This window comes from Periplaneta americana, chromosome 12 (genome assembly GCF_040183065.1).
Source record: "Periplaneta americana isolate PAMFEO1 chromosome 12, P.americana_PAMFEO1_priV1, whole genome shotgun sequence".
Classification (NCBI taxonomy): Eukaryota; Metazoa; Arthropoda; class Insecta; order Blattodea; family Blattidae; genus Periplaneta; species Periplaneta americana.
The window spans coordinates 144,633,860-144,647,353 of record NC_091128.1 but is presented as its reverse complement, the minus strand read 5'-3'; positions in this window follow the sequence as shown (position 1 = coordinate 144,647,353).

The following is a 13,494-nucleotide window of genomic DNA, read 5'->3' as shown; positions in this document are numbered from 1 at the left end:
CTGATGGCATCACAGTGTTCCGAATTTCACTGATGGCGACACTGATGCTCCACCGGTGTCGCAACGGTGCCATCAGTTTGCAGAGGTGATGGCAGTCTCCATCAGCCGCCATCAGTGAATCTGATTGGTTCTTGTATAGGGCGGGAATTATCAGACGAATGACATCGTGCACTGTTGTGTCATGGCGGTGTGTTCTGCTGTATTGTTTGTAATGAGCACAACGTAAAAGCAATATATTAATGGCTTATGAGCGAACATGTCAACGGACCAGTTATTACTACCGGCTCAAGAAATAAATTGTTTATACTCTGTTTTCTTTGAACGAGATGGCAGTACGGAAATTTCGCAAAATTTTGCTAGCGTAGCACAGACAACAACTTATACAGTCGCCATGACAGCCATCGATCCTTCCAGCAGTTTTGTTCCTATTTCGCTGCATCGTGACGTCATTGTTGTCTACCGGTCCTGTGAGATTCGGAATACGCTGACAATGTCTCGCGAGTCACGTTCTCGCCACGGCTGTTTTATGCAATCAATAGACATTAAATTTTTGGATGTTAAAAACTGGACCTCGTGTCTTTGTTTCAATTTCACAGTTAAGAAGTACACATTCATTACATCTTTGCTAACTTCAACGAGAAAACGTTCTTGCATTATCCGCTCGCCTTTGTGATTAGTGAGATAGAGATGGAGTGAATATTCTTGGGAGGGTGCAAAAGTCGTAATGGTCCGAGACTTGCTTTACTAGCCCTGTTAAGATAAAATAACTGCGACCACTGCGGTTTCTACATGCATTGGCAATCCTCTTATCACGCTCGTGGGTGTTAAGTCAGAGCTGGAGAAGTAACGACAAGTTCCGGGCGTATGCAAGACGGAATCGTAAACGCTTGTTATGGCAAAGAAACCCCATTCCAGAAGTTTGATGGCCTTGCGGTCTTTTCTTCTTCTTCAACTTTTGGTTCTATGCCCTGCATATAAAAACATAAACGTCATCCAAGGTGGAAGGTAATAAAACCTTAGACATTTATAAATCTGACAACGGGATTGAAGGGGCGAAACTTAGGTCAAGTTTTGTTATATTAGCGCGAAAGATTAAGGAAAGGAAATTCGTTAAGTTTTATATCTTACGATTCTAGAGCTTTAATATTGTAGCTACTGTAATGAACAGCCGAACGAAGACCATAAAGATGATTTGTAGTTCCTTTTAATGATGCTAATGTTCACAGACTGGCGCCCTTCAAAAGTCTAAAGTGTTTAAATTCTGGTTTTGTAATGTTTAGCTTTCACGTAACTTCTGCTTAATGGATTCTGACGCAAAATAAAATCTTGATGACTCACACTGCGGTGTTCAATAGCTGTATTCAGATAACGCACGTCTGTTATACGTTTATGCTGATGACTTACCTATATCGGCACTAAATTGCGCAATAAATGAAGTAAACAATGACCTAAAATCAATTATTTGATGGACGAAAAAGTTTGGACTGAAATTGAACTCAGAGAAATCACAGGCAATTATAATCGGACATCGACGACTTTTAAGTAAATTAAACACAGGTGACTTATCTCCTGTTAAAATGAGTGAAACTATTATCGCTTACAGTGATAGAGTAAAAAATCTAGGAATTTATATGGACAAAAACTTAAGTTGGAATACTCAAATCACACACATATGTAAAATAATGTTTATGAAAATTCACACACTAAAAAGAATTCGAAATTTCCTTCCGTTGCTTCTCAAGAAGAATTTAGTGCAGTCGCTCTTGATGCCTCATTTTGATTACTGTGACACTCTCTACACTGACCTTAACATGAGACTGACAGACTACAGCGTATTCATAATGCATGCGTACGATTTATTTGCAACGTCCGTAGATCTGACCGTATCACATCTTCACTAAATATGCTGTCCTGGATCCGTCTCAAAGAGCGAAGAACTATTCGCTCTCTCACTTCACTCTTCAATATTCTTCAAACCTCTAACCCTAGCTACTTAGCTTCTCGTTTTCAACATTTGTCCTCATATCACGAAATAGATACTCGCTCACAACACCATATCACACTCTCCATTCCTAAACACAGTACATCCTTCTACTCTTCATCTTTCACTGTCTCTGCAGCTCATCTCTGGAACTCTCTACCACAACATGTCAGAGACTGTCGGACATTGTCTAGTTTCAAAAATAAATTAAAATTGCACTTTTTCAATTCAGATTCCTTTCAGTTATAAGCCCTTTTCTCTGCGATAGTTTTGTAAAAATATAGGCTATATATTTCTTTCCTTCCTTTCCCCTTTTTGTTCTCTTTATCAGCAGGTGAATTTATTATCATAGCGTTTTTATCGTGAATTTTATTTAATTTTTGTATTTATTTTCTTTTTTATTATTATTTTATTACATTCCATTTTGATATATTCTTCCTTACGTTTTTCCATATTAACCATTTGTACTAAATGAGTTGCTTTCACTACATTCCAATGTATTTTACTTTCTTTTTCTATTATGGTATTACTTTCATGTTGTTTAGTGTCAATTTTATTATGATATTATTATTATTATTATTATTATTATTATCTTTATTATTATTATTATTATCATCATCATTATTTTTTGTAATATGTTAGTATTCTGTTCAACTTTTTGTTAAATTTTAACTACTTGTATACTTTGTGACCTGGTAGAGTGTAAGAGAAAACCCTATGGCCTTAACTCTGCCAGTATAAATAAAGAATTATTATTATTATTATTATTATTATTATTATTATTATTATGCTAATTTTAAGGTATTTTGAGGAGAAAATGTTCAGTATCATAATAACATGATTCATTCATAGTTTTCTTTCCAAGGGCAGGTATTTCACTGCAAACCCGGAATTCTCCAATCTTTCTTTTTTTTGCCTTCCTCTTTATTTCAGTATATGCCTTCAATAGTCTGTTTCTTCTCAGCCTTTGACTGTATCAATTTTTTTCCTCTTTTGACCAGTTTCATAATCATTCTTTCTTCATAAACTCTTCCCAACACAGCTTCATTTCTTATTCTGTCTGTCCATTTCACACGCTCCATTCTTTTCCATATCCACATTTAAAATGCTTCTAGTCGCTTTGCAGCTAATCGGCGAACTATGCAATGGAGGGGGAAAGGAACTGCTCACTATACTATATTATCTCCTGGCCTAGTTGCCTCGTAACTGGTGCTTTTTGGTATCACTTGTGACGTTTGTACTTATGGCTTTTAAGGAACCCGGAGGTGCATTGCCGTCCTCACATAAGCTCGCCATCTGTCCCTATCCTGTGCAAGATTAATCCAGTCCCTATCATGAAATCCCACCTCCTTCAAATCCATTTTAATATTACGGTATCCTCTCATTTACGTCTCCGCCTCCCCAAAGGTCTTTTTCCCTCCGGTCTCTCAACTAACACTCTATATGCAATTCTGGATTCGCCCATACGTGCTACATGCCCTGCTCATCTCAAACGTCTGGATTTAATGTTCCTAATTATGTCAGGTGAAGAATACAATGCGTGCAGTTCTGCGTTGTGTAACTTTCTTCATTCTCCTGTAACTTCATACTTCTTAGCTCCAAATATTTTTTATTAATATATACAGTATATTAAATACTTAAAAGGTCAAAATACAACAGTGTCCATAAGTGAAGATTAAAAATAATGGAGATAATTATTACAGTTGTCTGAACACTATTTATTGATAAAATAAATAAAATAATAAAACTGGTTAGAAACCATACATGTTTCGGGGGCTATGCTCCCCCATCTTCAGTGGTTGTACCACGAGTACGGTGTAGATGTTCTACCGCGTGTCGTATTGTCAGTCCTCTTTAATATACCACGCGGTAGAACATCTACACCGTAGTCGTGGTACAACCACTGAAGATGGGGGAGCATTGCCCCCGAAACATGTATGGTTTCTAACCAGTTTTATTATTTTATTTATTTTATCAATAAATAGTGTTCAGACAACTGTAATAATTATCTCCATTATTTTTAATATACAGTATATATTTTTATTTTTACTCTCTGACCTTCCAGGGCTTGCACACAGAATAACACAAAATTTACAATAATGATTGTACATTAATGGGCACATGAAAAAAAATATATAGATAAAAATTTAAGATAAAATACAGATTTTCTATAATAAATATATAATTAACAAGTATATGGAGTTTAAAGAAATAAATATCAAAGATCCTTCAATAACTGTCTATTCAAAATACAAAATATTACATTAGGTTACATGAATGTATCTTTGACTAGCGCTGCCGACCAGGCAACATTACTTCTTTTTACTACTCCAACACCGAAGATCTCGTAAGTGGTTTTTTGTTACTTCAGTTCTCTTCCTGTTTCCGTACAGGTCCCTTCACTAAAACTTATTATTGATTTTTGCAGATTTTACAATGTGCTGCCACGTCGTGATGACTGATGCGAAACAATATTTTAATTTGTTATTCTTTTAACTGTCTGTGTCTCAATTTTAAGCTGCATATGTTTTGCAGACTTTAATTTTTAGACAAATTTTGATTTATAAGCTGCATACATGTTTCTGCAGGCTTTAACTCCAAATACTTTTATATATTAATTTTGAGACCTCATGAAGGTTTAACTGTTATATATATTCGACTGTTATGAGTCAAATTTTACTTGTTTTTCTTATCATTGTAATTTTATTATATTCTCACGTCATGTACCTTAATATTTCGATGTTACTTGTCCATCTACGTCTTTACATGAAAAGCTTAATATCACGCAAGTCTGACCTGAAGATGCTATTATAATAGCGAAAGCGCTAGTCAAAGATACGTTCATGTAACCTAATGTAATATTTTGTATTTTGAATAGACAGTTATTGAAGGACCTTTGATATTTATTTCTTTAAATTTGTTAACTTGTCGGACCAACATGCCTTTCAAAAAGTATATGGAGTGTTTATCATATAGGTGATTTTTAATATGGCAACTGAGTACACATTTTTTTAGTAATAGCCGTCTATATGCTTATCAAGTACAATATAGTTGTTAAATACATTTAAAAGATTAACGTTTTCGGCAATATTTGCCATCTTCAGATCTACAACAGCAACACACAAAATTGAATAACGTAATTCATAATTAGTTAGGAATCAAAAAACAATACACAAATTATACAAGAATAAATATACGTAGTTAAAATTTAAAATGTACATTAGATTAAAATTAACATAGGACGTGACTATCAGCTTGAAAACATTGTGGAAGTTGTACAATTTCTTCCTGTGGAAGATTTTTTTGTCACGTTGTGGTAGTCAGCTGTGACCGAGTTTAAGTAATGATGTGAATTAGAGCGGTTGCTGTGTGCGTTGTGCAGCCGAGTCTGCTCCTATGAATTTCACGTATCTGTACTTGGAATTGAAAAGGGTCGTAATGTACCCCTCCCAAAAAGGCTCGATATTCTTGGACATTGCTGCTGTGAGACACCATGCACTCTGACTATGAGATCACTCACTACTGGTCTGTCACCTCTCGCCACAGTTCAGCTGTCGTGACTCCTGGTGCACATGACGTCATTCAAATTCGTTTCCAGAGATCGAAAACAACCTTCTGTATTCCTTCAGAATTATTTTTCCAGTATTTATTGCCGTTGTATAGCTTTAGTAAATTATATGATAAAACTTTACAAAAGAATCTTATGTATGAATGCCAAATAAGCTATTTTTGAAAGTAACTTCTTCAGCTCAAAACATATAACAGAGAACAACTGACTGCAGGAACTGGTAATTTTCCTTGCTACAATCGAGCTAGGTGTTATTTGAAAACACAGATGGTAGTTGCATGGTGGAACATCTGTGCTATAACCGTAGAGAAAGAAACAAACTGTGGTTTTTTGAACAACCATTATGCTGGGTTAAGATCTAAAAAACTGTTTATGTTTTAATATTTAGCTTACTTTACTCTGTAAACAAAGATCAGAAGGCACTTTGTACAGAAGCAATTAATTGGAATGCACAATGGAAGTATTAAATACCGAATAATAATGATATTATAATAATGATGATACCGAGCGAGTTGGCACAGACGATAGCGTTTGTGACTTGTATTCGGGAGGTCTCGTATTCAAACCCCGCGACCGGTCAATCTGACTGAGGTTTTTCATGGCTTCCTTCAGTCACAAAGGCAAGGCCGGATTGGAAATTTGCATACCATGATTCATTACTACCTCAGTCACCAATATCATAAACATTAAGGTATATGTACACCCACAAAACGCAAAAAATTATGAAAAATTAGAATTTTCAAAATATAACTATTTTAATAGAGAATTTTCTCCTCTTTAATTTAATATAAGAATTTTCGATTTATGCCTTATGGTTTTGCAGATAAGTCCCATTTTCCAAAATGCTGCGTCATCAGCCACGGTCACTTACTTTTGGAGTGCATTACTTTTGGAGTGATCTTCGTAGTAGTCAATCCCCTCGTCCAGAATTGCTTGTAAAATAAACTTATTTATAGTCCCGAAATAGATGCATAGATATCTGGGCATGATCATTAGATTGAAAAAAACTTTTTTACATAATGAAATAATTTATAATCTTTTACTGTTAGTCATAAAACTGTAAATTTGTGTGTCAATGATGTTGTACGTCGTTTTAATGAGAGTCCAAAACTAGAAATTACAATTCTGAGGAGGCTGGGCATAAACCCTGCGACAAACACCATCGCAGGATTTGTTGCATCAATGGAAATAGGGACAAAAATACCAAAAAAAAAAAACATTCAACACCTTAATTTAAAACAAGGTGGAGGTATTTGAGAGGCAGAAAGAAGCTGAAACTGGATCGACATGAAGCTGCTTAAGGGGTGACATATGATGATGGAGTCTTCTAGGCTCTGAAAGTTTGTGGCTCATTTCCTGTAAATAGTAATTTTAGAATATTTAATTCTTTCAAACATGATATCTCAGTCAAATATGGTGATATCAAGAAGATATTAGTGTCATTTTGAAGCTTGAAATGTCCGCCAATGCATGACAATGAGTAAAATAACATTAATGTAATTAATAATTATCTATGGATTTTTTAAAATGATTTATGCAACATAAAATATTATTGTAAGTTACATATATGGTAATATTTAATTAATGTAAATAAAAATAAAAAATAGCTCTATGTCAGGCACTAAAGAATAGTTTTAGCTATAAAACAGTGAAAAAACTGTAGCTCTATCTTAAAAACTGCATGGGATATCATGTTTCAAGTTGCATGTCAAAATTATAAACAAAATAGTTTTTAAAAACAATTTAGACATAATTTCAAGGGATCTGTTCACTTCATTCTCTTTCTGGTACCATTCTCAATTGTATAAAAATTTTACAGAGAAAAATTATACAAAACAACATTTTTTTGTATGTAAAGGTGTACATATACCTTAATCGAAATCTGAAATCAATTACATGAACACAAGTCATCTACAACACTCAACAGAAACAGGAATAGTAACAATAGTAGTGGTATACCCACAGATCCTAACATGCGAAATGACCACAGTTTAATTTAATTGTGTGGAACAAGTATCAATCGTCGAAGGAAATTTACGAGATCCGTCTGCAGGGAGAAGTTCACAACCGTCAGAAAATAAAAAGGCAATCTTCCTATTAAAATTGGATACAATGAGAGGCCGCTATGACCAGACTAGAGGTTAAAAAATCCCATTAATCAAGTTCCAGTGCAGGATTCTAGTAGCATATCCATATTTATTACTAAATGTTCTCGTGAAATTTGGCAGTCAAAGAAGTTTGTTGGAATAATTCCAATTAATATATTCCTGAAACGGAAACAGCTCTCACATGACGCTGATGGAGATGATTATGATTTTATTGATAACAGTGATCGTCTTGTTTGATTTAACGTGATCATAATCTCACGATATCAGATAAACGAATTAATATATGAATAAAAAGAAGTTAATAAGTGGATAATACGTTGAAGTAGTCAATTCTTCATTTTCGTTCATATTTAGAGTCCAATAAGATTTGCTGATGATATGGCGTTGTTAGTAGAAGAGAAGACGATACTAAGAGATATGCTACTGGAGCTAAATGACAGCTGTGAGCAGTATGGGATGAAGATAAATGCAAACAAGACGAAGATCATGATTATCGGAAGAAAAATAAAAAAGATAAACTTCCGAATACTAAATGAGGCAGTAGAGCAAGTGGACAACTTCAAATACTTGAGGTGAATTATAAAGAGTAACATGAGCTACTGCCACTAAGTCAAAAGGAGGATAGCAATGGGAAAGGTAGCTTGTAATAGAAAAAGGAGCATCTTCTGTGCAGCGCTGGAAAAAGGACTAAGGAAGAGACTAGTGAAGTGCTTTGTGTGGAGTGCCACATTGTATGGGGCAGAAACATGGACATTACAATGAAGTGAAGAGAAGCGACTAGAACCATTTGAAATGTGGATATGAGAAAGAATAGAGCGTGTGAAATGGAGAGATAGAATAAGAAATGAAGCTGTGTTGGAAGGAATGGGTGAAGAAAGAAGAGACTGATCAGGAAGAGAAAAAGGAATCGATTGGGTCTCTGGCTGAGAAGAAACTGTCTACTTAAGGATGCACTGGAAGGAATGGAGAACGGGAGAAGAGTACGGGGCATAAGAAGATATCAGATGATAGACGATATTAGGATATTTGGATCATATGCGAAGACTAAGAGAAAGACAGAAAATGGAAAGAATTGGAGAATGCTAGGTTTGCAGTGAAAGACCTGCCCTGGGGCAGAACACTTATGTAAGTATGTAAGAGTCGATATTTATATTTGATATATTATATACACGTATTTGAGGAGCATAGTATTAAAGTTAGCCAACTCCATTTTTTTGCCATTTCGAGATATTGATTGTTTCTCATAGAATTTTGTGTGCTGAATGCGATTCTGGAAATGTTTGGGTTCGAAAACGGACAGAAAGAGCGAAAATAGTACTTAACCGTGCGATTTAGAGTGTGATGTAGTTTATGCTGTGGGCAATTTTATGGTTTATGGTGGCTGTACTGTTTACTTTATTTTTCCTGAACGTACCCTGATCTTCTCCTCCGCTGATTGGAGGAACGACACGTATCGCCGGCCTCGGCTTGGAGACCGAGCGAATGTTCAGTTGGTGAGAGAATTCGACGCAGTTACGACTTCAAGAGAGAAACGGGGCAGTCTCCCCAGCGAATAGGGATTATAAAGAATGGACACTGAGCGAATTTTCCTGTGTTTTGTTTCTCTGTGCGCCAGCGGCTAGTTCCACTTTCAAGCGCTAGAGGTAATGTAATCGAGCATACGCTAAGATAATAATTGAGAATAGAATTAAGGCACAGGATCCAAACATCGCCTACCTTATTGCATAATCCAGTAACGCTTTGCTTCAAATAAATTCAGCTTTTCCTTATTTCTCAGTGACAAACTAGTTGTAATAATAATATTTTATATTTCAGATATCATAAATTATGTTATAAAATAATATAATACATTATAAAATTAAGTATTGAATTCGTTTAATATTTGTATATAATATAATATAGGTATATGGTTTTACTTCTCGTACGAGTTTTGTTTTTCCATTTTCAGCGCTATCAAATCATTACATATTTTAATTTTTGTTGGGGTCAACGTCTGAACTTTCATTATAAAGGAACTCTAGAGTGTAGACATTACAGTTAATGAAGGACTTATTATTTTATGGATCCAATTTATTTTATTTGAGTACATAATGTACCTAGATGTATTAATTATATGTGTTATATTTCCGCTGTGTCGACTGCTAGCTGGTGTGTTGTCAGCGCCAACTCTAGGGAGAAAGCAGAATCTGACGCTCTAGCTGGCTTGAAGGTCATTGAAATCGGTCCGGCTACATCAAAGGTACCGACGCGAAGTGTCCATTCTTTATAATCCCTATTCGCTGGTCTCCCGTCTCTGCTGAGATAGTCAACTCCTCGTATTACGTGCTTCCGGTGGTCAAGGTGACCCCGCTGATTTGGATAGCTGGGACTATCGTCTGTGTGGTATATTTCACCGGTGGAACATCGTTTGGATATCATCGCTTTACAGACTAATGGATGATCTGTTTCATTCTCAGCATTCCTGATTTTCATATTCTATACTACGAGGGATAACCGATGTCCATAAGCCTACAGGGAAGTTCTCTGGGGCCGTTACGCCATTAACGTATATAATGGCTTACTTGGTTACCGTGTGCTTCCATGGATTTGAACTTTGATTCAGCTAAAGGTTGGAGACTACAACTTTATATGTCTTATTTGAGCCGAGTCTATTCAGACTGTATTTTCTATGAGTGTTCAGTTTACTCTGTTATACATCGCTTTTCTTACACTCATTTTGATGGCAGACATTAATTTTCTCTCTTTCATTATCTCACTATTTTATATTGTTATTAGATCTATAATTCTTTGTTTTTGTAGTGTTACTTTAATTTAGCTCTCTCAGTTTGTTACAATTAAATTGTTATAATTATTATGGTACTTATATTATTTGTGAAAGGCAACCAAAAATACCTACAGTTACGATCCTTTCCCCTTTCCTGGTTTTACTCAGGCACGCTGATACAACAAGAGTCAAAATGTACAAAACTCCACTGTAGCTGGTTTCAAATTAGGAGAATTCTTTCAGTAGCCAATGAGAAGCCCACATTCATACCACCTTTTCCCATCACTCATCGCGAATTCAACATGGCTGATTGTTTATATGATCGGTTTGTGGATGAATACTCATTCATTCGTTCATTTATTTTATTCCATAGACCTTACATGAGCAATGAAGCTTTAAGATGTGGAACAAGTCAAAATTTTACAATATTACAATTACAATTCTTACAAATTTTTACAGTTTAGTAATTTTTTACAATTTTGTGCAATTTTTTACAATATTTTGGCGAGATGTAATGAGATGAGGTGAGGTCCGAGGATTCGCCAAAATATTACCCGGCATTTGCCTTTTGGTTGGGGAAAACCTCGGAAAACCCCAACCAGGTAATCAAATCAAAGGGGTTGATGCCGAGGACTCGCCATAGACCATCCGGCTTTAGTCCCACGGCTGTAGAAAACCTCGGAAGAAACCAAAGACCAAAGGGGGATCCAAACCAAGCCCGAACGCAGCTCCGGATCAGCAGCCCAGCGAGTCTGCCGACTGAGCTACATCGATGGCTCTACTAAAAGTATACAATACATAGCCAATCAGATTATTAAATTTACAAACGCAAACGATCATTCATAAGTTGAGCTATATGTATAATACAAAACAAGCAAGTTAATTAAATTTAAGGCATAAACAATTCAACCAGTTATGATATGTATGTATGTATATATTTATTCACACTGCAATGGGTATATACCCGGTGGCAGTGGTAACTAATTACACTCAATAATGACAATAATAAACTTATTAAATAAAAATACAATTAATAATAATACTAATAATTAATACTAATAATAATAATAATAATAATAATAATAATAATAATAGTAGTAATAATAATAGTAATAATAATAATAATAATAACAACAACAACAACAACAACAACAACAACAGGGAATATACTAAATTAAATGAAACGATCACTTAAAATGACATTTGAAATATTCTAATTTGTATCTTAAAACTAAGATCGAACTAAAACCCGCGAGTATATGTTAATATCTGCACAAGTACCTTTCAGCACTACACTCATTTCGCTGTCAACTCACTCACTGCACTGGAACTACGACACATTTCACTGATTCTATCCTGATTTCACTAACACTTCAAAAACATTCCACTGTTCAAATTCTTTTCACTGCCACTATAAACTATAAAGCTTCACTGACAGGAACACGTTTCACTTACACAGAACACGTCACTGACACGACAGAAATTGATAATACATATAATGCAAACTACTTCAAATTACAAACACAAACAATTTATCAATAGAGCTATACAGATTACTATTCAATTTAAAGCATATACAATTCATCGGCTAAAATTATACAAATATATACAATAAAAAGTAAGCAGAATAATTTAATTTACAAGAATACTTTCATTAAGCTATACAAATTTGTGCAATCAATATCAAGTACTATTTTACGTAAATTTGCTTTGAAACCCGAATTAGAAGAGACTTAGGTTCAAAAGTAGACAATTTCACCTTAAATATGGCTTCATTTGGTTTCAAAAACAGACAAATTCATGACTTATTTTCAGGTATGGACAACTCTACTTTTTAGACTTAAATTTAGTCTTGAGTATTAATTTTAATCACATTTTGAGACTGAAAAAATATTTCTATGACCCATGAAAATATAAAAAAAATGTAACTATAACGGTGGCATTGGTTTCCAAGGATCTAGTTTTTCGCCTCTCCTGTTAACAAAGCAAAAGTGGAGTTGTCCAACTTTGATACCAAGTTCCTCATTCAGGTCTTCGTTTGTTGGGAAACTTTGTATTCCTACCGAACCGATATCTTGCTAGTAAGTCCATAGTTATTATAACTTCAGACCTTACACTACACAGGCACACTTTTGAACTCTATTTGCACAGGAAAAGTACGAAGATAGCCCTCTATGTGAAATATACGTTTGTGATGGTAGGTTGGATTTTTGCATAGGGCACAGATGTTCTTAGTGTAGCCTACTAGCCTATAATGTCCTGTATTATGTAAGACAGGCATGTCAGAGTGATTAGTTGAAATAGTTTATTCCTTAGGCTGGCACCTTCCTGTTGCATGTTTTCATTGCAAAACTATTTGAAAATCCTTTGGAGTGTTCTTGTGAATAAAAGTGTAAATTATTTATAATAGTAACCTCTTGCATAGTTTCCTTAAATACTGCCCATTCCATTATTCTTCTCTCGATTCTGTGTTGTTGTTAGATATGTTTGCGGTCTAGAAGGAAGTTGTGCAGAACAGCAGTCTCAATAGAGACGTTGGTCCGCGGAGACAGCTGCTGCAAAGTAATAAACTTGCCGAGTTGAGAACAGCTGGCAGATAATTCTGCGTGGGTCAGAGTTGTTTCACAAGCCGTAAATCTACGACGCGTTAACTCTGGTTTCACTCCCTTTCCGTAGAAAAAATGCTCACATTTTATACAGTCCCTTCGAAAATGTCGTTCTTGAGCGAGTTTGAACACGCAGATTTCGGATACACTAGCAAGTAGGCCTATGATGTTGTATGCGAATGTAGTGCGTTTTAGTCATAGGAGTACAAAATGGCTATCATGGCTGCAAGATAAACAATGGGATTCGTATGTTTACTGCTTCATGGATCATTCTTTACTGTAGTATCTGATGTAGTTCGCTTAGTGAGGTGACGGTCTTTCTACATTAGCGTTAAGAATTATTCTGGATTACAAAGAAATTATGAAACAATGTCATAGGAAAAACAGCATCTACACCAATGCCATCCTTGTTCATTGGACATTCTGTCAGAACTCGTATTTTAAGCGTGCAACACAGAGGCTATTAA